Source organism: Gossypium hirsutum, chromosome D01 (genome assembly GCF_007990345.1).
Source record: "Gossypium hirsutum isolate 1008001.06 chromosome D01, Gossypium_hirsutum_v2.1, whole genome shotgun sequence".
Taxonomy (NCBI): domain Eukaryota; kingdom Viridiplantae; phylum Streptophyta; class Magnoliopsida; order Malvales; family Malvaceae; genus Gossypium; species Gossypium hirsutum.
In genome coordinates, this window is record NC_053437.1 from 32,906,114 (window position 1) to 32,929,866 (window position 23,753).

A 23,753-nucleotide genomic window follows, 5' to 3' on the forward strand; every position below is an offset into this window, starting at 1 on the left:
TTCTAGACTGAAAATTGTTATTATATGCAAATCCACTAACGGTAGGTACTCCTCCTAGCTACCCCTGAAGTCTATCACACAACCCCGAAGCATAGCTTCTAGGATCTGAATCACCCGCTCTGACTGTCTATTGGTCTGAGGGTGGTACACAGTATTGAAATTAAGTCGGGTGCCTAAGGCTCATGGAGTTTCTTTTAGAACTGAAACGTAAATCGAGGATCTCTGTCAAAGATGATCGAGACGAAAATTCTGTGTAGTCTCACAATTTCGGTGATATACAATTTAGCTAACTTTTGTAAGGAGTAATCTATTCGGATAGGAATAAAGTGAGCTAATTTCGTCAACCGATCAATGAAAACCTAAACGAAATTTTTCTTAGTGGGGGTTAAAGGCAATCCCGTAACGAAATCCATTGTTACTCGCTTTTATTTCCATTGTAGAATCTTAACTGGCTGAAGCAATCCGAAAGGCAACTGATGTTCAGCCTTAACTTTTTGACATGTTAGATAGTGGGACACAAAAGTGACTACCTCGAGTTTCAGTTCGGGCCACCAATAAAACTCTTAGAGATTTGATACATTTTGTTCCCACCAGGATGCATAGTATAGGGACTACTATGCGCCTCCTGAAGGATCAAATGCCTCAATTCTTTATTATTAGGTACACAAATCCGACATTTGAAGCACAACACATTATTGCTGTTCAAGCTAAAATCGACAGTCTCATTCAAATCAACATGTTGCAGACACTGAACTAGGGACTCATCACTCAACTGTTTAGCTCGAACCTGCTCCACCCAAATCGGTTTAACCTATAATTCTGCCAACAATCCCCCATCTTCAACCAAACTCAGACGAGCTAACATTACTCTCAGATCAGTCATTGCTCTACGACTAAGGGCATCGGCTACCACATTAGCTTTACCCGGGTGGTACTCTATCGTGTAATCATAATCTTTAAGTAATTCCACCCATCTGTGTTACTGAAGATTTAACTCTCTTTGGGTAAAAAAAATATTTGAGACTCTTGTGATCGGTGTAAATAATACATTATTCACCATACAGTAATGTCTCCAAATCTTCAGAGTAAACAAAACCACAGTCAGCTCAAGATTGTGTGTAGAGTAGTTGCCCTCATGTGTCTTAAGCTACAGTGAAGCATAAGCAACCACCTTACCGTCTTGCATAAGCACACATCCTAACTCGATATGTGAAGCATCACTGTATACCACAAATTCCCAACTCGATTCCGGTTGAACTAAAATAGGAGCCTGTGTCAAGATGAATTTGAGCTTATCGAAACTAGACTGATGTGCCTCATACCACACAAACGGAGCACTCTTTCATAACAGGTTCGTTAAAGGTGACACAATCAGAGAAAATCGCTAAACCCAGAAAACTACGAAGTTCAAATATATTTTTTGGTTGTTTCCACTCAACAATAGTTTCTATTTTCTTAAAATTGACTCGGATCCCCTCCACCGTTACCACGTGACCTAGAAAAGTACTTCTTGTAACCAGAATTCGCAGTTACTGAACTTGACATACAGCTGGTTCTCTTAGAGTATCAGAAATACAATGCGAAGATGATTATCATGCTCAATTTTAGTTTTAGAGTAGATCAGGATATCATCGATAAAAACCACTACAAATTGATCCGAGTACGATCAGAACACCTGATTCATTAAATTCATAAACACCACCGGAGTATTCGTTAAACCGAAAGGTATTACCAGGAACTCGTAATGTTCGTAATGATTTCTGAAGGCAGTTTTGTACACATCAGTCTCTTTGACCTTGAGCTGATGGTAACCATAGCGTAGATCAATTTTATAGAAGACGAATGCTCCTCGAAAGTGATTGAACAAGTCGTCAGTCCTCGATAATGGCTACTTATTCTTGATTGTCAACTTGTTCAACTGTCTATAATTTATGCACATTCTTATCGACCCGTCTTTCTTCTTAAAAAATAACACCGGTGCCCCACACGGAGACATACTCGGTCGAATGAATCCCCTATCAAAGAGTTCTTGAAGATGGGCTTTTAGCTCGATCAACTTTTTTGGTGCCATGCAGTAGGGTGCAATAGACACCAGAGTGGTACTTGGTAACAGATCAATTCCAAACTTTACCTTTCTATCCGGAGGTGTTCCGGGCAATTCCTCGAGAAAGACGTCTGAGAACTCCCTTACAGTTTAGATATCTCCCACTGAAAGTTTTACAAAAACGGAATCAGATACGTAAGCAAGGTATGCCTCGTACCCCTTTTTGACTAACTTTTCTGCTACTAGAGCGGAGATTACATTAGAGAGGTAATTCTGACGCTCATCAACCATAACCACCTCCTCATTCTTATTCGATCTCAGAGTAACTCTCTTGGTTGTACAATCTAGACTGACCCGATACTCAAGGAGCTAGTCTATTCCCAAAATCAAATCAAACTTATTAAAGGGTAATTCCATTAAATCAGCTAGAAATACCATACCTGATCAATTCAAATTGATTGACCTAAATGACTAATCACAAAAAACTCTCTAGCAGTATTTTCAGAGGTTAAACCCAGATTCAAAGAAACAACACTAGCTATGTACGAGTGAGTATAGTCAATATCAATGAGAGCATAATACAGAACAAAATGAATAAAGAAGGTACTTGTAATGGCATCAGTATCATCGATCTCTTCGCGGTGTCTCGCTGCGTAACCCAATGCCGGTTGATGAGCCTCACTCTGACTTGCACTTCTACTTGGTGCTCTATGTCCTCTCCCAGATCCATTACCACCCCTACCAGTACTACAACCTCTGAATGGTTGCTGAACCTCTCTAAGAGGCCGAACAGAATTTGGAGTTAGAGTCTGTACTGTAGTTGTTACTAGATCTGGTCGACAGGGGCAATCCCTAACTCGATGCTCCATCAACCTGCAACGGAGGCACGCTTCAAACTTTCTCCTGCAATCGCCTGAATGACGCTTCCCACAATCACTGCACAACTGAATCTTAGTCACTACAGCTAGTGCCTCCACATTCGGAGGCCCATCAAATCTCGCTCATTTCTTAGAACGCTGACCAGAACCAGAAGGACCCGAATCCTTCTTAGTTTTATTCTGATCCTTTTCACGATCACACCATCGGCGCTCAATGCGCTTCACTTCTTCCACTATCTTTGTTTTATCAACTAGGACCGCAAAAACTCGCTCCCTCTAAAGAGCTATCAGAATCTGCTCCCTTTGGGACTCCGTCTCAGCAGTGGGAGTACCAACAGTCTCGTTGGTCCCCAGATTGGGCATACTACCCATACAGGATGACTTTGCTCGAGCTCCTCCTCGGCGTCTTCGACGCCCCCGAATACCATATCCACAACTACCGCGTGAACTTATTATGGCAATCTAGTAACAATGTCAGAGTACACAGATCAGTTCAGACATCCAGCAAGATGATTTCACCAGTTCACATCAAAATATTTCACAATCAATAGTTTAGGTATCACAATCTTTATAACAGAATAGAAGTACTTACAAGGTCAGCGTTGGAGGCTCGGTCGTCACTAAAGTTTCAGTGATTCCATATTAATTCAGATACTGAATTATCACTAACTCCTTTTCTCATGCATTATGAGCCCGAACACAGTCCAAGTGTTTACAAACCTAGCTTTGATACCACTAAGAGCATGTTTGGTTGGGTGTATTGGCTATATCGATGGGCCCCACTTAATACCCCTTTAATCCATTGTTTGGTTCAGTGTATTGTTATTACAGGTCTAATCCATTACAGACCTAATCCCCAAAATCCACCGATTTCTATTTCGGATGAAAAGCTCTATTTTGCTGCGTATTAAGTTCTCCCCATTTCTTCTACCTTGTTTTACCCTCATAATTGCTTCTTCTGATTTTTCTGATTCCATAACTTTTTCCTTCCTTTCGGCCGCCACAACTGCTTCTTCTTCATCACTCATTAGCAGACTGCTTCTTCTTCTTCATCCGCTCGACCCTGTTGCTGTTTCATGGTGGTAACCACTTGATTCTTAACTTATTGGCTCTCCAACAATGGGAACAAAGACTCCAAACTTCGCCACTTTACCGGAAATGATATTCGGTGAAAGTTGTTTGGTTTTCTTAAAGACGTCGCAAGCGGCAACGATATTCATTTCAATGCATTAGATACTTTTTTCGGTTGGAAGCATGAAGGTTTGCCTCTTGTTGAAGTTCCTTCTGCTGCTCAATGGAAATTCAGAAGGTAAAAAGAAATGTCGATTATTTTATTTAACATTTTTGGTGATTTAAATTCAGTTTTACGATCGTTTAGTTTGATTTTATTTTACTTTTGAATATTAAACTAAAAGTGAAGCAAAATTGATTGTTTGGATGTTTCAGTAAACCGTTCCGGCAGGTGATATTGGACTATGACTGTGGAAGTGACATGGTTGAGCTTGATTCAAACAAGGTATATTTTCTTTTAAAGGAGCTGCTAGAATTAGGCTTTTGTTCTATGTCATGCATTAGCAATTTTTGTTTGAGAATTTAGAGACTAGGAAATTTTGCAAAGGTTTATTTTTGTGTCCCAGGATATTTAGGATAGTGATTGATGATGATTTTGTTGTCATTTTAAATTGCAATCAGAACCCAAGGGAAGAAATTTCAGAGGGGAGCTCAGGCCTCCATTGGGAGGATTGCACACTGCGGCTTGATGTCGCTGCGCTCACATGAAAAGAACCAATTCTTTTCTGTGATGAGGTCAGCGTCTTAAACTATAAACATGGTATGAAAGACGATACATTGTATTTTGTATGCTTTTCTTAACATTCTTAAGTTTGCATTTAGGGAAGTATTCGTGTTTGTTACGCAGGAAAAGTCATCGCAGCTAGAAGATTTATGAATCGTAGTTTATCTTTACTGGGTTATGTCTAATATTTTAGTGCGGCAATCACATTCTGAAGCAGTGAAGGGGACCATTAGAGATCATCATGTTGTATGGGCTGTCAACATTACTAACTAATCGTTCTTCTAGTTTTATCTTTGATATAGCTTGTGGCTCTTTTAGTTAATGGTTGCAAGCCTTATCAACATTGTTTTAACAGTTGGCCTCATCACATTTTCTTGCAGGCAGTAGCAGATGGTGTCCTTTTGAAGCTACCCTTTGCAACCATATTTGAGTATCTTCAGGTCGGCTTCAATAAACTTTCATATGACTCCTTGAGGTTCATATTAATGGCCCATTGCCAATGTTGATATATTTGTACCTTTGGGAACTCATAATGCGTATTTTGTGGGTGAAGCTTCGAGTGTACAGTTAAATATATTTAAAAGTTTGGCCTTTATTATATGCTTTTTCCTGGGGTAGCTATCATTTTGGTTAAAAAAACTTATACTCAATGGTCTCTCCTCTTTGCTTTTGGCAAAACATAGTGATAGCTTTAGCCATTATTATATGCTTTTTCATGGGTGAGCTACCATTTTGGTTAAAATTGCTTTAACTTAATGGTCTCTTATCTTTGCTTTTGGCAAAGCATAATGATAGCTTTGGTTGAGGCCATGACCTCTCTATGTTGATGAATGCACTGGGAGAGATATTCTGAAGTAAAATTTAGGAGAAAATGTTAGTCACTCTATGTTTTCAGTTTTTCTTCAGATTTGGTAACCATATTTAGTTCTCACTGTCATTAGATAAATAGCTTTTAAGTATGCCCTTTGTTATTACACTGAAAACATCTGAAATTTATCATATACAGCAACCATCTTTTATAACCTGAATGGTTTTTCTTGCAAGTGAAGATGTTAAAGATCATTGCCTCATCAATGAGAACCCTTGGACCTCGTGCAATGTTTTATCTTGCTGCTGCTGTCTCTGATTTTTATGTTCCTTGGAAGAGCATGGTATTGGTTCAATATAATGAAACCATCTTCCTTTTCTAGACTGAAATATTATTTTCATTTGAATACTCATTTATAATTTCTCTTCTTTGGCAAAAACACTGATTAATTGCACAGGTAGAGCACAAGATTCAGTCAGCATCTGGTCCTTTGGACATGCGACTTATGCAAGTGCCAAAGATGCTCTCAGTGTTAAGGACGGAATGAACTCCCAAGGCTTTCTGTATATCCTTCAAGGTCAGACACAGTGGTGCACTTGCTTTATTGTTTGCTTTGGAAGCTAGAACTTATTGAAAGTTGTTATTCAAATGAATGCTCTTCGTGTCATGTATCATGAATTGATTGGCTCTATTTTATCTGGTTTCGATCAACAACTTGAGACAGATTCAAAAATTCTCCTAGAGAAGGCCATTATGGCTCTGAAAAAGTACAAAATGAATGCAGTTGTAGCCAATGAGCTTTTGACCCGGAAAGAGGTGGTCACAGTTGTCACAGATAATGGAAATATTTCAGTTCACCGGGATAAGACTTGGGCTGTGTCTGATGTGGAGGATCCACTGATTGATCTGTTTAATTTTTTGATTACTTCATCTATGTTTCTTTAGCCAGAGTTTACATATATGTATACATGTATATACATATGTGTCTGTTTGTGTGTGGTGTTAAATTTATAGTTTGACTGTGTATATAATTTTATTGGTTAGATGTTGCAAGTTTATCAAGGAACTCTGGGTATTTGTTAACCAGTATATTTATTCAATTTTTAATAGGTTAACTAAGGCTTATTTTTGAGTGGGTTGAACTTATATCAGTACTAGCAGATTAGAGGTTCTCTCAAGTTTCAGACATATTTGAGTTCCTATCTTGGAACAATGATGATGTTTGATGAGATGGGAATTTGTGGGGATATGGATTTCTTCAGTGCTCCACTTGGGGAAAAAGATGTGGCAGCCTCACAAATTGAACCAGAAGCGACGGTGGAGGATGATTATAGTGATGAAGAAATTGATGTGGATGAACTTTAGAGGAGGATGTGGAGGGACAAAATGCGTCTCAAACGGCTTAAAGAGCAGAATAAGTGCAAGGAGGGGATTGATATTGCTAAACAGCGCCTGTCACAAGAACAGGCGAGGAGAAAGAAGATGTAGAGGGCACAGGATGGGATTTTGAAGTACATGTTGAAGATGATTGAAGTTTTTGATGTTGTAAAACTATATAATATATGGATTAGGATGTAGAATTTCATTTTTATCAAACATTTTCTTAATATAAGTTAATTATGTTTATGCAGAATATATTTCTCAAGTTATATATTGATTTTAGTAAATTCATATAAGAACATTTTATTATTAAGAATTTTATGAAATTATATATCACTATTAAATTATATTTAATATTAATTATTTTAAATTGTATAAATTCATATAAGAAAATTTATTATCAAGAATTTTATGAAATTATATATTATTATTAAATTATATGTAATAATTATTATTTTAAATTATACAAATTCATAAAATATAATTTATTAGTTATAATTATTTTAAATTTTATTAAATCATATATTTTAATTAAAATATATTTAATATTAATTATTTCAAATTTTTTATAGTATCATATATTATGATTTGAGTAAATTCATATAAGAATATTAATTATTAAGAATTTTATTAAATTATATATTTTAATTATAATATATTTAATAATAATTATGTTAATTTATATTTTACAGTATCATATATTATGATTTGAGTAAATTCATATAAGAATATTAATTCTTAAGAATTTTATTAAATTATATATTTTAATTAAAATATATTTAATAATAATTATGTTTAAATATGATTAAATTATTTATTATTGATAATAATAATCTTATTAAAATTTAAATAACAATAACAATAATCATTTACCAAAACAAATTTATGCTAAGGGTATTCTAGTCGTTTTAGTTTTTTCCATTATGCTATTACACCTCTATTCCATTCAACCAAACACTAGATTACTATTATGCCTCTATTCCATTACATTCAACCAAACAGTTGATTTGCTATTACACCTCTATTCCATTACACCTCTATTCCATTACACCTCTAATCCAATACAGCGAACCAAACGTGCTCTAAATGTAACACCCTAAACCCGGCCTAGACGTCCAGCCCAAGTTTAGAGAGTTACATGATCGATCATCAGTCACCACACAAACAACACAATAAAACTAAACCATGCTTCACATAATATTCATCACAAAACTAATTAAGTTTATAATCTTCCAAAGTCATACTGTTATAGTTTACCGAAATTCTTGATGTACTACTTAAAGAAAGATAAACACTTCACCGAGCTCTCGCGACAATGATTCGTTCAAGATTGGGAACCACCTTTGTAATAACTCATTTTCAGTAAAATCGAAATAGTGGTTTTGGGACTACAAATCTGAGTTCGAAAGGAAAATTATTTTAGTATTATTTCATGGCATGCATTATGATATAAATTTCGTATGAAAATTTCGTAAATTTTTTTTACCAATTATATGTTTAATTTGACAAAAGGACCAAATTGCATAAAGTGTAAAAGTTGAATTCTAGTAGCTAAAAGGATCAAATAGCTACGAAATTCAAAATTTGAGGTCCTTATATGGCAGATAGACCATTTATAAGAGTTAGTAGATAGGTATGCTTATTCATCATTTGAAAAATTAATAAAGAAAATGACTAAATTAGAAAGTAAATAAATAAAATAAAAATCTACTATCATCATTTTATATCTTCTTTCCCAAAATAAAAGACATGGAAACCCTAATTTGGAGAGCTTGAAGTTAGCAAGCTTATTTGACTTAATTGGGTGAGTATTATTGTCCCGTTTTTAGTAATTTTCATATTTCTGAGATCGTAATAACTTAATCTAACTATCTCGGGATTAATTTGTAAAGTTATCAAAGCATTAGGGTTTTTTCATGGATGAGTATGTATGAATTATAAAGTTATATGGTAGAAAATGAAAGGTTGTTGATAGATAAATAACTTTTGTAAAGGGAATTTTGATGAAATTATGATTTAGGGACTAAATTGAAAAGATGTAAAATTCATGGAAAATTTTGAATTTTATGAAATACATGGGCTACTAATGTTATATGTAAAAATTGGCTAAGCTTGGAATAAGGATTAAATTGCATGAATTTTATTTTCTAAGTCTAGGGACGAAATTATAATTAATCAAAAGTATAGGGGTAAAGTGGTAATTTTTCTTAAGATGTGAATTGGATTGAATTTAATATGAATTGTATTAAATTTATGTTAAATTCATTTGTATATATCCAGATAGATCAAATACGATGTTAGATCGTGGAAAAGAAAAAGTGTCGGATTAGTAGATTTTGCATACATGAACACTTGTCGAGGTAAGTTTGTGTAACTAAATTGAGAATTTATATGTGTTAATTGAATTATATGTATGTGATTTTCCTATTTCCATGTATATAAAATTAATCACATATCCGACGATGACCGACAAGTATTAAGTCCCATTTGAATAAATAAAATTCGATGGATATAGGGTTTCCGAATTGGTTGTGGTCCTGCATGTGTTGCGGACACACCACAGCTCGAGAGAGTGTCCCGTTGTTAGCTCTCATGAGCATCCTGATATTTGGCTTTCATGAGCTTCTCGTTATATGGTTCTTGTGAGCTTTCCGTTAATAGCTCTTATGAGCATCCCGATTTGGTTGTGATTCCACATGTGTTGTGGACACTGCAGCTCTTATGAGCGTCCTGATATATGGCTCTTCGGAGCTTCCCGATTAAAGGCTCTTTCATGAGCTTCCTGATTAATGGCTCTCCGGAGCTTTCGATATTTGCTCGCTTGAACTTTCTAATTACGACTCTTATGAGCTTCCCATTACATGGCTCACATGGGCTTCCCGTTTACATGTTTTCATTTACATGTTTTCATGAGCATTCATGTATATGAATTGACAGATTATAGTTTTGTACACCTTGTATGTACTACCCATGTATCCGTCAATATTTTCAATGATTCAACGGGAAAAATCTTGACATGAGAAAATATGAGTTTAAAATGAATCATTGCCCATATATACCTGAAATACATGGAATTGATATATGAACACAAGATGTGGAAATTTTATGAATATGGAAATTTGATATTTGATGAGTTCATACATTTATCTTGATAATCATGTGAAATACATGACTAACATGTTTGATGAGGACATGTGTTTAGGCTATTAGCCAAATTGCTTTGGATGTATTTTGTAGGCTTACCTTAAATGTAAATGAACGGTAAGTTAATTTTCAATTATACGAACTTACTAAACATTAAATGCTTACTCTATTTTATTTTTTCTGTTTTATAGTAATTCAACAGCTCGTTGAGTTGGAAGCTTGGGGAAGATATCTCACACTATCCATCAGCTCATTTTGGTATATGTAATAAACTAATTTTGGTTATAATGATATGTATAGGCTAAATTTGGTCAATGATGGCATGTATGTGTTTGGTTGAAATTAGCCATTGGTGTGACATATGATTGGTATAGCTTGATATGTATATATATAAAAGGCCTTAATATGTTTGATATGGATTAAAATGGTTGAATGATGAAAATCATATAGGTATAATGATGAATGGTTTGAGATAGCACAATTGGTAAAATAAGTATATATATGTGTATGGTTATTTTAGTAAGTTTGGATACTTGAACGTATGTGATGATATGTCATGAATAAAACTTGGTTTTGGCTTGAGTGGAATGTTTTATATTAGCTTGTAAATGTGTTAAAGTGTTAATATAGGTTGATGTCAAGTTGGGTGAGAAATGTGGCCTTGGAAATGACCTATTTTCGTCCACACGGGTAGAGACACAGGCGTGTGTCTCAACCGTGTGTGACACATGGCCTAGCACATGGACGTGTAGTTCAGCCGTCTGTCTTTTACATGCTTAAAATTTTAGAATAGAATACTCAGATATTTTTACATGGCGTAGCACACAGGCGTGTGGCTTCACCGTGTGACCGCTGCACCTATCTAATGCAAGTCGGTATGCTTACACGGCCTAGCACATAGGCGTGTGGCTTGGCGGTGTGACCTAAGTTAGAGAGCACCCTAATTTGGGCACAGGCTGGGACATGGCCGTGTATCCCTATTTCGAATGCCCACACAGCCTAAGACACGGGAATGTCGCTTGACTCTGTGAGACACACAGCCTAGCCACACGGGCATGTGTCCCCTTCACCTTGGAAAATTTTTAAGATTTTACGAAAAATTCTCTAAGTACCCGATTTAGTTTTTACTTGTTTCTAATACATATTTTGGGCCTCAAGGGCTCATATAAGGGACAATATGATTGATTATAATTAGTTTCTGATATGAATGTTAAATAATATTAAATGTCTGTATTTGATCAGTAAATTTTGGTAATGCTTCGTAACCCTATTTCGATGACAGATATAGTTTAGGGGTGTTACAACATGAAATCCAATAAATAACAAAATGAGTTGTGAACTCAGTGCATAAAAGAAGTTTATTCAATTAATGTTCACTTATAAAGTAGTTCCAAATTCAGAGATTCAGTTCGATACAGAAGTAATTTCAGTTCAAATTCAGAGCAGACTAGTTACATATATTTATATACAATTTATGTTCATATACGATACATATCAGATTCAGATACAATATTCCTATCCCTTCCGCTACACACCGTCTTCGACCATACCAACACACCATTAAGAACATTCAATGCCCAACTGACCCTGCACACCTTAAGGTGTTCATTTTCACTTTTATAGAGACACAACTTCACTGCTAGATCAGTATGCGACAAGTGCCAGAATCAAATTTATACTCAAAGTAGATTTCTTCCTCCTTCACAATATCCCAACAGATGCCAATGCAGAACACAAATACCCTTATCATGTATTCAGTCATTCTAATTTATTTCACAATTAAATAAGACAATTCAACATCAAAATAAGCATTATAGTATATTTATAACTATGTTGCTCACAGATTAGTCTCAGAGTATCTGATAGTTCTTATATAATCAAATTCAATCATTCATACATTTAGGAGGTCAGTATCAATGTTAGGTAACATTCACAGCCTTGAAAATAGGTTTCGAGCCCCAATAACATGTCACACGGCTAGGTTACACGCCCATGTGCCTTGCCCGTTCAGTTTCGAAGCATAAACAGTGAATTACACAGCCTGGACACATGCCTGTATCCCTGCCCATGTGACTCAAACAGCCTGGGTACACGCTTGTGTCCCTAGCCGTGTGGTTTTGTACAAAAAATAGTGAGTTACACGGCCTGGACATATGCCCGTGTCCCTAGCCGTGTGGTATTGTACCACAAACAGTGAGTTACATGCCTAGACACACGCCCGTGTCTATTGCCCATGTGAACTCTGCACTAATATGGCCACACATGGCCTAGACACACAGCTGTGTGCCTTGCCCGTGTGGCCCCAAATCGATGAATAGTTGGTTACACGGCTTGGGCACACGCCCGTGTGCCTAGCCATGTGGATCGATAACCACCATTTTCGATGACTAAAACTTGTAGAAATTTAGGTTTTCGGTATGCACCTAGAGAGATTAATGCATCGACAACCACCATTTTCGACAACGCAAAAGATCCTCGAAGCCTAAAACAATCATCCAGTAACACAATTTAGCCATTTAATCAACAGAATTTCTCGATTATTCACTTAATGCCTATGTCAAAAGTTTCGACACGACACCTTCAACTGATCCCAAACTTACTGAAACTTTAGCGACAATTACAAAAATTGTCGTGTTGCTATTCCTTGCTATTAATATTCTCGCCTACTAAGGAAACAAACGATCGTTAATCAGAGATTCTCGCAACTCACAAAAATACCCCGTTCAAAGCAAGTTGTGAAACGAAGAAACATCGCGGAGACGCTTACATTGACAGTTACTTACCCGATAGCCTTCTGACCAATGACTAATAATAGAATTTTCGTTAATCACGTATTCCCTCATGACTCTGATTAGCAAGATAAATAAAATGGAAAAGAAAAAAAGAAGAAGATAGAAATGATGCAGGAAAAGAAATAAAAGAAATAAAGAAGGAACTATCGTTAATTAATTTCCTAACTTCCAAGCAAATATCTAACATTTGAGAAAAAATTTCCTTATTGGAAACCTTCGGGACTCAAACATGAGACTTAACAGAATACAGATAGATGCTTAGCCAGTGAACCAGTAGACTCATTCTTGGCACAGTTTCACACTAAATTGAACTTAGCCGGGTAACAAATGATTATGGGTTGATTTTAAAAAAATAACAAAACTTTTAATGATGAAACACGAACCCCAGACCTTAAACACAAAAACAGAGCACAGAACCGGAGATACAGAAATCTAATTACTATAGATTCTAACAATTAAATTCTTAAAATTTTGGGGCATTACAATAATAATTTTTATATTGAATTTTGATTTAATGAATTTAACTAACTGAATTAAAAGTTAGTATAAATGGTTCAGTTCAAAAGTCAAGTGGTTATTGAAAACGAGGTATTAGGACCTCATTTTCGTAATTTAGGGTCGCAAATATTTAGGACCAAAATGGTAATTAAACCATTGTGAAAAAGTCCAAGTGGTGGTGGATATGATTAAATCTACTAACTTTTGGGCTATTTTCTCTTTTAGTCCTAATTAGTTAGGATTAAATTGAAAATTAAGTTTGTTGGTTGGAATTTAATATAATTAAAGGACCAATTGTAAAATTAAACTTTCCTTGGATGGTAATTATAACATATTTCCATTTTATGGAAAAATATGGACATGTTTTAATTATTTTTATAAGTTATATAGCAAAGGTTAAAAGTGTAAATTAGTAAATAAGTAAAAGATTGTAATGAAACAATTAGAAAACAAAGTTATCTTCTTTATTTTCTTTCTTCAAACCAAAACTCCATAGCATGGAGAAGCAAGCTTTCGGCCAACTAGGGTTCTTTGATTTAAGAGGGAAACCTCGCCTGTTTTTAGTAATTATTATGTTTTTGAGCTCATATTAGCTTAATCTAGCTAACTCGGGGATTAATTTGTAAAACTGTTAGATGTTATGAATTGTGCCATTGATGAATTTGAGATGTTCTTCAAATTTTATGGTAGAATATTAAGTTTGGTTGCTAGATAGGACTATTTTGTAAAGTAATTTTTGATAATTTTAATGTTTAAGGGAAAAAATGTGAAATTAGTAAAAGTAAAAAGACTCAATGTGAAATAACAATAATATGGGCTGTAATAGGGTTCCAAAAATTTTGGCTAAACTTCAAATTAAATAAAAATGGCTAAATTTCATGTTTTGGGCTTAAGGACTAAATTGTATAAAAGTAAAATGTTAGGGGAAATTTTGTAAAAATGTCAAAAAGGACTTAATTGCATAAAATGAATTGATTTTTCTGTTAGAATTAGTGAATTAAATGAAATTATTATTTTAGATCAAGAACAAGTGGAAAATCGAGGAAAAGAGAAAATTACCAAGTAGCCCCTGTACTTTGTCATTGCTGCAATTTAGTCTGGTAAGTTCGTATGGTTTAATTTTAGTACATCTTTAAATGTATTATATGAACCTAATTGCATAATGTTGGATTATGTTGATGTGTGTCATTGAAAATGGAAATAATAAATTGACACAATGTTGATCACTAATTGAGTTACTTTAGACTGTTACTAATGTTTTGAGCATTACTCACCTGTTGTGAGCTGTGATTGACAGGAACTCTTTTAAAAACCTTATCGCCAGGAACACTGTTAAGGACTTTATTATCGAAATTTTTTTTTTATAAATTTTATCAGTTGAATTATTATGCATAATATAGTAAGCTTTACCATTCAATCAACGAACTTTCTAAGCTTTAGAAAAGCTTACTCGTGCATTTGCCTTGTTTAATTGTAGATACATTTTATGGATCGGGGGATTAGATTAGCACAAAGAAATCACACTGTTCGGGAAATTATTGGTAACCATTGAATCTATCTTGGCTTATATGGCATGTGATAGGAAATTTGATTATGTTTTGTAATGTTTATAAGTACATGTATTGTGTTTGATGGTGCATTTTGATGTTGTGGTATGATAGTTTAAATGTGGTATGTATGTTTAATTCCATGTTATAGAATAAGTGAACAATCATGAAAGTGTAAATGTGACTTGAATTAGGTATTACGATATTAGTGAATTGAAGGTAAGTTAAATATGAGTATGTTGAGACTTATGTGATGAAACTAAAGTAGTGAAACGTTGGGTAATTAAGATGGGGTGTCTTTATTGGCCCATTGGTTAGGTCTTAAATGGATTGAATTAGCATTTTTTGGATGTTCTTGTATGTATTTAAAGCCTTGTGATTACATGTTTTGTAATTGGTTTAGGTACCTATACAATTGGGTGAAATTTGAGCTTGAAGTAGGACATTTTTGGGCTCACATGGCCTAGGACACAGGCTGTCACACGGCCATGTGAAGCAGGCGGGTAACCCACACGGGCGTGTGCCCAGAATATGTTTAAAAATAGTATAGGTACATTTCCCACATGGGTTGACATACGGCTTGCAACACAGCCGTGTCTAAAGCCACACGATCCGTACACATTGACGTTTAAGAGGTTGAACACGGGTATGCAGAGTCGCCACATGACCATGTCTGAAGTCACACAGTTTGGGCTCTGTCACAAGGCCTGGACACATGGTCGTGTGACCCCTGTTTGGAAAATTTCACTTTTGTCCCAACTTTTCAATTTTGTCTTGAATTGGTCCCTGATTGTTTCTAAACTATTTTTAAGGCCTCGAAAGCTCAATTTAAGATCTATAAATGTATGATTATTCCACTTTGAATTATATATGAATTTGTTGATTTAATTAAATAAATGGTAGCTATTTATTTTGAAAAATTTCGTACAGTAAGGTAATACGTTGTAACTCTATTCCGGTGACAAAAATGGGTTATGAGTGCTACACGTAATCAGTTGGAAAGTCATTTTGTAGACTACAGCTACTTGGTCTACTACTGAAGCTGAGTACATGGTGATTACAGAGGCTTCTTGACGTAAGCACGCCTGAGATCTTCCCTAGCTCAAATAAGGAACCAATCTTGCTGCCAAAAGGACCTATAATGCGAGCAAAAGCTAAGCTTTTCAATGAGGCCATTCAGCCTTTGTCATGCGCATTTGGGTTGAACTACTATCCAAACTCATTGAAGAAGTTTGTACCAGCTCCATGAAGACTCCTTGCAACCTCTTGCAAGTCGACCTTAGCTCCTCAATAGCTCATCGAGCTCCATTCAGCATAAATCAGCTCGTTTGAGCTCATTTTAATTTATTTCAAGCTCATTTACTTTATTGTTAGAATAAACTAAGTGTTTGCTTCATTTAGCTTATTTTGTTACAGCTCATTAATTAATCTTTTAGCTTAGTACAGCTGATTGCATGTTTTAGCACAATTAGAGCTAGTCAAATTAATATGTCTTCATTAAGTCTATATTTAATTTGTCTTAGCTTTATTAGATATTTATTAAAGTGTTTAAATATGTTTTAATTTGTCACAGCCGAATTTAATATTGGATTTAATGTCTTCTAGGTGCAGCCGAATACATGAATGACAATTAAAGCTTGGTGAATGCATGGCTGGTTGCAACGAATAGAAAAGGTTCAAGCATGGTCAGCTACAAGGTTTGGTGTGCTGGTTATTGGCCTTCCCAAATACCTATTCAGCGAAAGAGTAGCTGCCCATTAACTTTCTCAAGTTGGCCGAACAAACTCCCATGCTACTTCAATGAGTTCACACTAGCCGATTTCCCCATTCACATTTGTTGTCCATTCGATTTTGAGCTTTCACATTCAAGTGACCTTTCAAGATAGAGTTCACACATCAATGTGACCATTCAAGCTGCTTATTTATGCCTTCCACATTTGGCTGAACCAAAGTAAATTAATTGAGCTTAATTAAAGCACATGGTCGAACCTAGACATGGCCAATCAGTTTCCAAAGCTACCGAATACATTCAGCTAATTTTCTACTTCTAGAAGTTGTCCAATAGCGTCCCAAATAGCTGAATATAGACATGACATTTTAATAGTTTTATTCTGGTTCATTTTATCTCATTTAAGGCTGAATACTTAGACATTAAGCTTTGTAAATTGTCTATTCGGCTAGCCTATGTTATAGCTATAAATACTTAGCTATTTACAACTTGTAAAGATTCTTTAATCAAATTTTAAACCAATTGAACTTTGAGTTCTTGTGAGATTTCTCCTCTCCAAATTTCTTTCGAGTCTCACTTGACTTATCTACTTGTTAGTGGTGTCAACCCAATTCTCTTCTTTTGATACCTTTGGTTCCTACCTCTTTAGGTAACGGGTCAAGGTCCTATTCCTTCTATCGCCAAACCACCTTAAGCCATATAAGTCCCAAGTCGCACTCTTATAATGTTGGTTCGTTCTTAGTGCTTAAGTTCGAATTTCGTTCCATCCATTATCAAAATTATCTATCTTTAATTCCGCTGTCTACTTAATCCATCTAAATTATATTTAACCTACTTCAATCTTAATTACATCCTTATTTTATCCAACTACAAGAATTTACAAGTTTGGAAAGCTACTTTCTTGTTGACAATCGGGCAACTAAGACGACTCGACTCAACCTACCGAGCCGGATTGCATCACTTGTAAAGAAGCTATTTGGTTAAAGAGACTCTTTGGTGAACTCAGTAAAGACCTTCAGATCAGTACAATGTTTTGTGATAGTCAGAGTGACATCTTCCTTACGAAGGATCAAAAGTTTCATGAGAGAACAAAGCATATTGATGTTCGGTATCATTTTTTTGCATAATATTATTGCTCGTGCTAATATTGTTCAGAGCAAAGTTAGTACTCATGATAATCCTACAGATTTGATGACTAAGTTGCTTCCTCTTATCAAGTTTGAGCATTGCTTGGACTTGGTTGGTGTTCATTGTTGAAGAATACCCCTTTAAGGGGTTTCGTGGAAGAGGTGGAGAACTTGTTCGTTAAGAATTCGTGTCAAGGTGGATATTGTTAGTGTTGTGTGACTCGAATCCTTGTTAAAGAAATAAAATATAGTGGTAAAATAAGGGGATATGTGTGCAGACCATGCAACACAAGTAGAATCTGTATAGAACTACATTTTTTCTATTTGACGTTGATTAGAATAAAGTTGATTAGAACTACATTTTTTCTATTTGACGTTGAGTAGAATCTGTATAGAATCTGTGTCGAAACTCCTCTTGTATTATTCTCTGTCAATATTAGTGGATTTCTCCTCCTCTTCCTGTGGTTTTTTTCCCGAAAGAGTTTCCACGTAAAATCTATGTGTTTTATTTTTCTTTTCTTATTGCTTTGCGATCGTTCTATATTGTTATTATCGAAGTTAGTTTTAACACAAAAAAGATAAAGGGGGAACCCGTGACCGTTGCTTGTTTCACAGATTATTTCTATAACCTCCTAAACCCGGTCTAGATGTTATGGCTAGATTGAGAAGGCTACATTAGCCACCGAAATAGCTAAGCTAACTTACGTTACTTTTGAAGACTTTAAATAAACTCATTTTAGAGAAAACTGTAGTTCTACTTTGGGTTAGCTTAAAAGCATTCATTCATTAGGTCGTGTATGCTTAGGATTCATTTTATTGTTGATATTTTTGTTTTAAAAAAACCGTTTGCTTATCGCTCTTCTTTAAAAAATACTCGATGTTAAACTAATGCAGCAGAAAAATCATTTTTCAAGTCATTTTGAAAACTAAGTTGCCTTATCAATTTATTTTTCAAAAACAGTTCCTTTGTAATGCAGTAGAAACTAAGGAACAATATCAAATTTTACTTAAGTTCGATATCATGCATTATCCGGTTATTATGCTTGAGTAATTCATGCATGCAAAAATCCCCAAAAGAAAAGTTACCAAGCCACAAACCAGAAATAATGAAAAATTAGAAGCCAAAACCAATAAAAACTTAATAATACTTATTAAGAATAGTCTAAGGTCCAAGGTGATTCTCCCAATGCTGAGTCTGGTCCTAATTTCGAGGTTTACCTAAAAAGCTAAACACTATTAGAGGTGAGCTTATTAAAAACTCAGTGTGAGTCGAACAATTATTTAAACAAACATAAATATCGAAATACGGTCAAACAGATTAGCTTTAACAGAAGAAAACATAATCATCAGAGGAATTTCATATCATTACATAGCCATTATCAAATTAATGTTAAACTGTGTATGAGCATGGGACATCATTCATTTGAGTAACAGTCATTAACTTCGATACCATTCAATACAACATAAAACAACACATATCATAAATAAATAAGATTCGAATATGTTGTAAGCATGATGCAATGCGAAAAGGTTCCTACCCATACCATCCGCTACACTCTACGAGTTCCCCAAAACCCGTCATCCGAACACCAAAACGTTATGGGCTTAAGCCCGTTGTGGTTAAAACCACAGATAACAGTATGCAGAAAATTCGGTCAGTATAATGCAGACAAGATGCCAGTAAAAATGTGAAAATTAACATTCCTCTCGGTACTCTAGGTGCAGTGCACTGACTACGGATAATGTGAACTTAATATGCCATCGATACTCCACGGAACTCCTCCGTCAACCACAAAATCTCAACCCAATGCATATGTAATATGCCACACAATCTAATACATAATCATATCTCGATAATTTTCACATTCATTTGACATGGTCAGCATGTCCTAAATAATCACAAACTTTTAGTAAATGGAAACAGTGTCACAATCTTTCAATTGCCATTGTGTTGGTATCAATCAATATCGTTAAATTTCACATACTTTACAGATTTTTATTGTGCGTAAATAACACCCTTTTCAGTACACAATATAACAAATATCTCACACGTTTAATTCATAGGTAAGCATAATATCTCAACACATTATATCAGTCATTCAAACATTCTCATATCTTATAACAAATAGTCAATTACAAAATCAATCAAACATTCCTACTATCAAACTAGCAATTTTGCCAACATGTCAATCTTTTAAGGCTCAAAACATACCTGGTTCGGCAACTCAAAAAATCAATAATTTCGCTATTAAGTCAATCCAATCAACAAGCTAATTTATCAAATATAACATGATATTTAATATTTTCAAACAATTTTATAAATTTAGGGCCCACACCTTATTTTTTCGCTTCAACGCAGCATACTAGGGAATCTTTCAATTTTCCTTAATAATTCCTTAAATGAACCTAAACCAAAATTCAATATAAATTCAATAAATTTACCATGAAAGCAACCCCCAAACACCTATTTATAAGTTCAGAGCAATCGTTGAAATTATAACTATTTTATGAATCCAAAATAGTTAGATTCCTTACACTGTATCGATGCGAACCTACGTACAATCATTCTTTGCCTTTACAGGTGATTTGGGGCGTTTGGGTCAGCACCTAATTCAATGAAATACTAGAAAATCAGTAGCTAATTAATGATTAAATTTTTTCATTCAATAAATTCATAACATTTACCCAACAACTATGTTGAAATAACAAACTAGTTATCCTTGATTGGATTTACGTTTCACGATTTGTGGAATCCGATTGGCTAATTGATCAAGAATGTCTCTCCCTAATTAACATGTGATTAAAGGCTGATTACGAGGATTCAAGAACACAATTTAATGCTGGAAAAACATTGGAAATACCCAAGAAACAAAACAACCCCCTTTCTTTCATATAGGCGCACGCACCATCACCCATAGTGTCCAAAATTAGGGTTGAATTTTAAAATGGTTTGAGACCTCATTAAATTATGGAAAATACCTTTGAAATTATTTAAAATCCCCCAAATTCTAGGTTTGGAAATTTAGGTTTTTAATGGACAAGATTAATTAAGAAATTGAAGAGAGAAGAGACCTTACCCAAGCTAGTCGAGAGAAATGACAATGACACTTTCTTGGCAATGTTCGGGATCAATCTTGGAGTTCAAGATTTCATATTTGGGGCTGATTTTAATGAGGAAAAATGACAGCAATATGGTGGAGAATATGTTAACAAATCTTGTGGCAAAAAGAAAAAGGAAAAAAAGAAGAAGAAAAAGAAAGAGATGGTAAAACTAAGTGTAGGCGACGACAACAATGAAGGAAAGAAAAAAAATTAAAATCAAAGAGAAGGAGAGGAGGAGAGGAACAGCTAGGGCAATGAGGAGGAGGGTTAAAGGCTGATTATTAGTGGAAAATTAATATTTATAACTAGATTACCTAGGCTTGGATGGACCACACATTAAAACAAGGGGTTTTTGTCAAAAAATTAAATAATTTGCATAGGAAGGGAATTGAAGTTAGGACCTCAATGATAAATTTGCTAATGTTTAACCATCAAACTAATAACTCAGTCTTGATATAATTTTGAAATATTCATTTTGAAAAAATAAGACATGTCAGAAACTAGGGTTTAAGGAAAAATTTGTAAAATAATAAAAATGGTGAGAAATAAGAGATTTGAACTTGGGTTTCAAGGAATGTTTCACTAACACTTAACCAACCAACCAACAACTCATTTACTTCCTAAAAATGCATAGATAGTTTCAAAAATTAAGGCATGATCACTCTCTCTCGATTCACAAACCTGATTCTACTAACCCCTATTTTTTGGGATGTTACAATTTCTGTTTTTTGGGCTTGCCAATGTCACCATCAATGGATGAAATATTATTTCAAAAAAAATAATTTTAGATGAGATGAGAGTGGGAAAGAAAAAGATATGAGAGAAAGATAGAGGAACGAGAGAGAAAGAGATATGGGAGAAAGATAGAGGGTTAAATATGGAAAGTCAAATATGGGAAAGGAAAGAGAATAAAAAATATAGAAAATAAAGGTATGAAAGAGAATTTACTATTTTATGGAAAATAGAGAATCAAATATGGGAAAGGAAAGAGCTATTTTCCATCTCTTTCCTTTCACAAGTATTTTGAAAAATACATACAGGTGCTGCTTGATATAGTGGCAGCACCAACAAAATTTTTTTTAAAGCTGATGATTGGGTAATGATTAGACCAAAAAAAGGGATGGTACCATCAGTTAGTCAGGCGGCATCGACTTTTACTGTAGAAAATGAGTCAGTTTCTTAAATAAATTTTTATCCAGGTCATTTTCTTAATTGATTAATATTTTTAAGTTATTTAAATAAAAAAGGCCTAACTTTTCAATCAGTTAAAAAATACAAAAAAGTTCTAAAGTGAAGAGAATATCTGTCCCATTTAACAGTAAGCTCGCCCTGAAATGACACATGTTATTCTAGTAAATTAAACGATGGTTACGACCTAATTGTGAGTCGTGGAAGGATTCCTTCAATAGTATTAGAGCTACTCTTTTTTTTTAATAATAGAATGGTTCTCCACCTACATCACATTGAGTTAATTATTTTTTGGGTCAAAATTTAAAGAATAAAATATATTCTAAGTCTTTATATTTTCTATACATTTTAATTTAGTTCTCATAATTTGACTTCTAGGAATTTAGGTTTTTAATTTTTTAAATTTAAAAATTTAGGTACAATTGTTGACATCATTAATATCTTACAATCAGATGCACTGATGTGACATTTTTAAATTAAAAAAATCACTTTGTAGTAATATAACTTAAAAATGACATTGTAATGTATATGAACTTAGTAGAAAATTTTAACGTCGTTAACAATTCTAAAAAATTCAAGCCAATATTTTAATAATAATAAAGTATTTAAACTAGCCAATATTTTAATAAGATTAAATTATTTAAACTAACTAATGACATTATAAAAATTGAATTATTATATTATGAAAAAAATTAAAATATAAAAATTAAATATCAAATTTAATCTAAGAAACAAAGACTAAGGTTAAAACCGAATATAAACACCTTAAACCCAATATCAAACTTGTTAAGGAATCTACCAACTTCAGTCAACAACACTCGAAGTCTCCTTGAGAGATCAAAAATCTCCTCAACAATTTTATTATGAGTTTATATCACGTTAAATTACCTGGAAGATATAAAATATCTTATGTTTTACATCAGTTATATTAAAAATATTGAAAAATGTCACATTTGTTATGTGGGTGGAAATTAAAAATATATATTATTGGCGTTTAGATATATGAATGGTTAAAAAGAATGTGACTAGTTTCACACTTTCACCTAATGAATTTATTATTTATTGGTGAGACTAAACTCAGTTATGGACTTTAACTTAGCATTATCATTGTGTGTAGTTTTAGATAGATGTGACAAAATTATGTTGAAATCGAAAGCTCGATTTGAAAAAATTGGAGATCTAATTTATACAAATTCGATTTAATTTAAATTTGAAAAGTATCAAACTAAAAAAAAAAAATCTTTAAGATTGAAAAAGTCTAAACTTAAAAGAAACTCGAAGTTTAAACCCAAAAAATCTGAGCCCGAGAATCATAAACTCGAGTTTGATCTAAACTTAAACCCAAATTTAATAATAAAAATAAATTAATCAAATTTTAATTAAGCATTTTTTTGATAACTTGAATTATTAATTATATTCTAATGCTTTTTATTAATTATATATTTTATTAAAAATAGTTATTTTTGAAGAAGTGAAATTACTACTACAACAAAAAAACCAAATGTAAACTCTCCAATCCGGCTTAGACGTTAGGCCTGAATTCGGGAGATTACATCGGCCACCAAGATGACCTAGTACAATCGGAGTTTTTTAAAACAGTCAAGTTAAAACATTTGTTTATTTTTAGAAGAAACTTAGTCTATTTTTAGAAATACCTATGAGCTATCAAAGACCAATTTAGATTAACTTTCCTATGTGACAGTGATTATCTTTTCAGAAAA

At 34.0% G+C, this 23,753-nt stretch overlaps 1 long non-coding RNA gene across 2 annotated transcripts; it reads left to right on the forward strand.

The window, feature by feature from the left end:
* Positions 1-4,971: 4,971 nt before the first annotated feature.
* On the forward strand, positions 4,972-7,116 carry LOC121213522 (uncharacterized). 2 transcript variants are annotated; one of them, XR_005908956.1, is made up of 3 exons: positions 5,190-5,868; positions 5,983-6,102; positions 6,636-7,116. It is a non-coding gene; the product is annotated as an uncharacterized lncRNA (long non-coding RNA). The 2 variants fall into 2 exon arrangements; XR_005908955.1 differs by lacking the exon at positions 6,636-7,116 and having other exon boundaries at positions 4,972-5,868; positions 5,983-6,608.
* Positions 7,117-23,753: the final 16,637 nt, after the last annotated feature.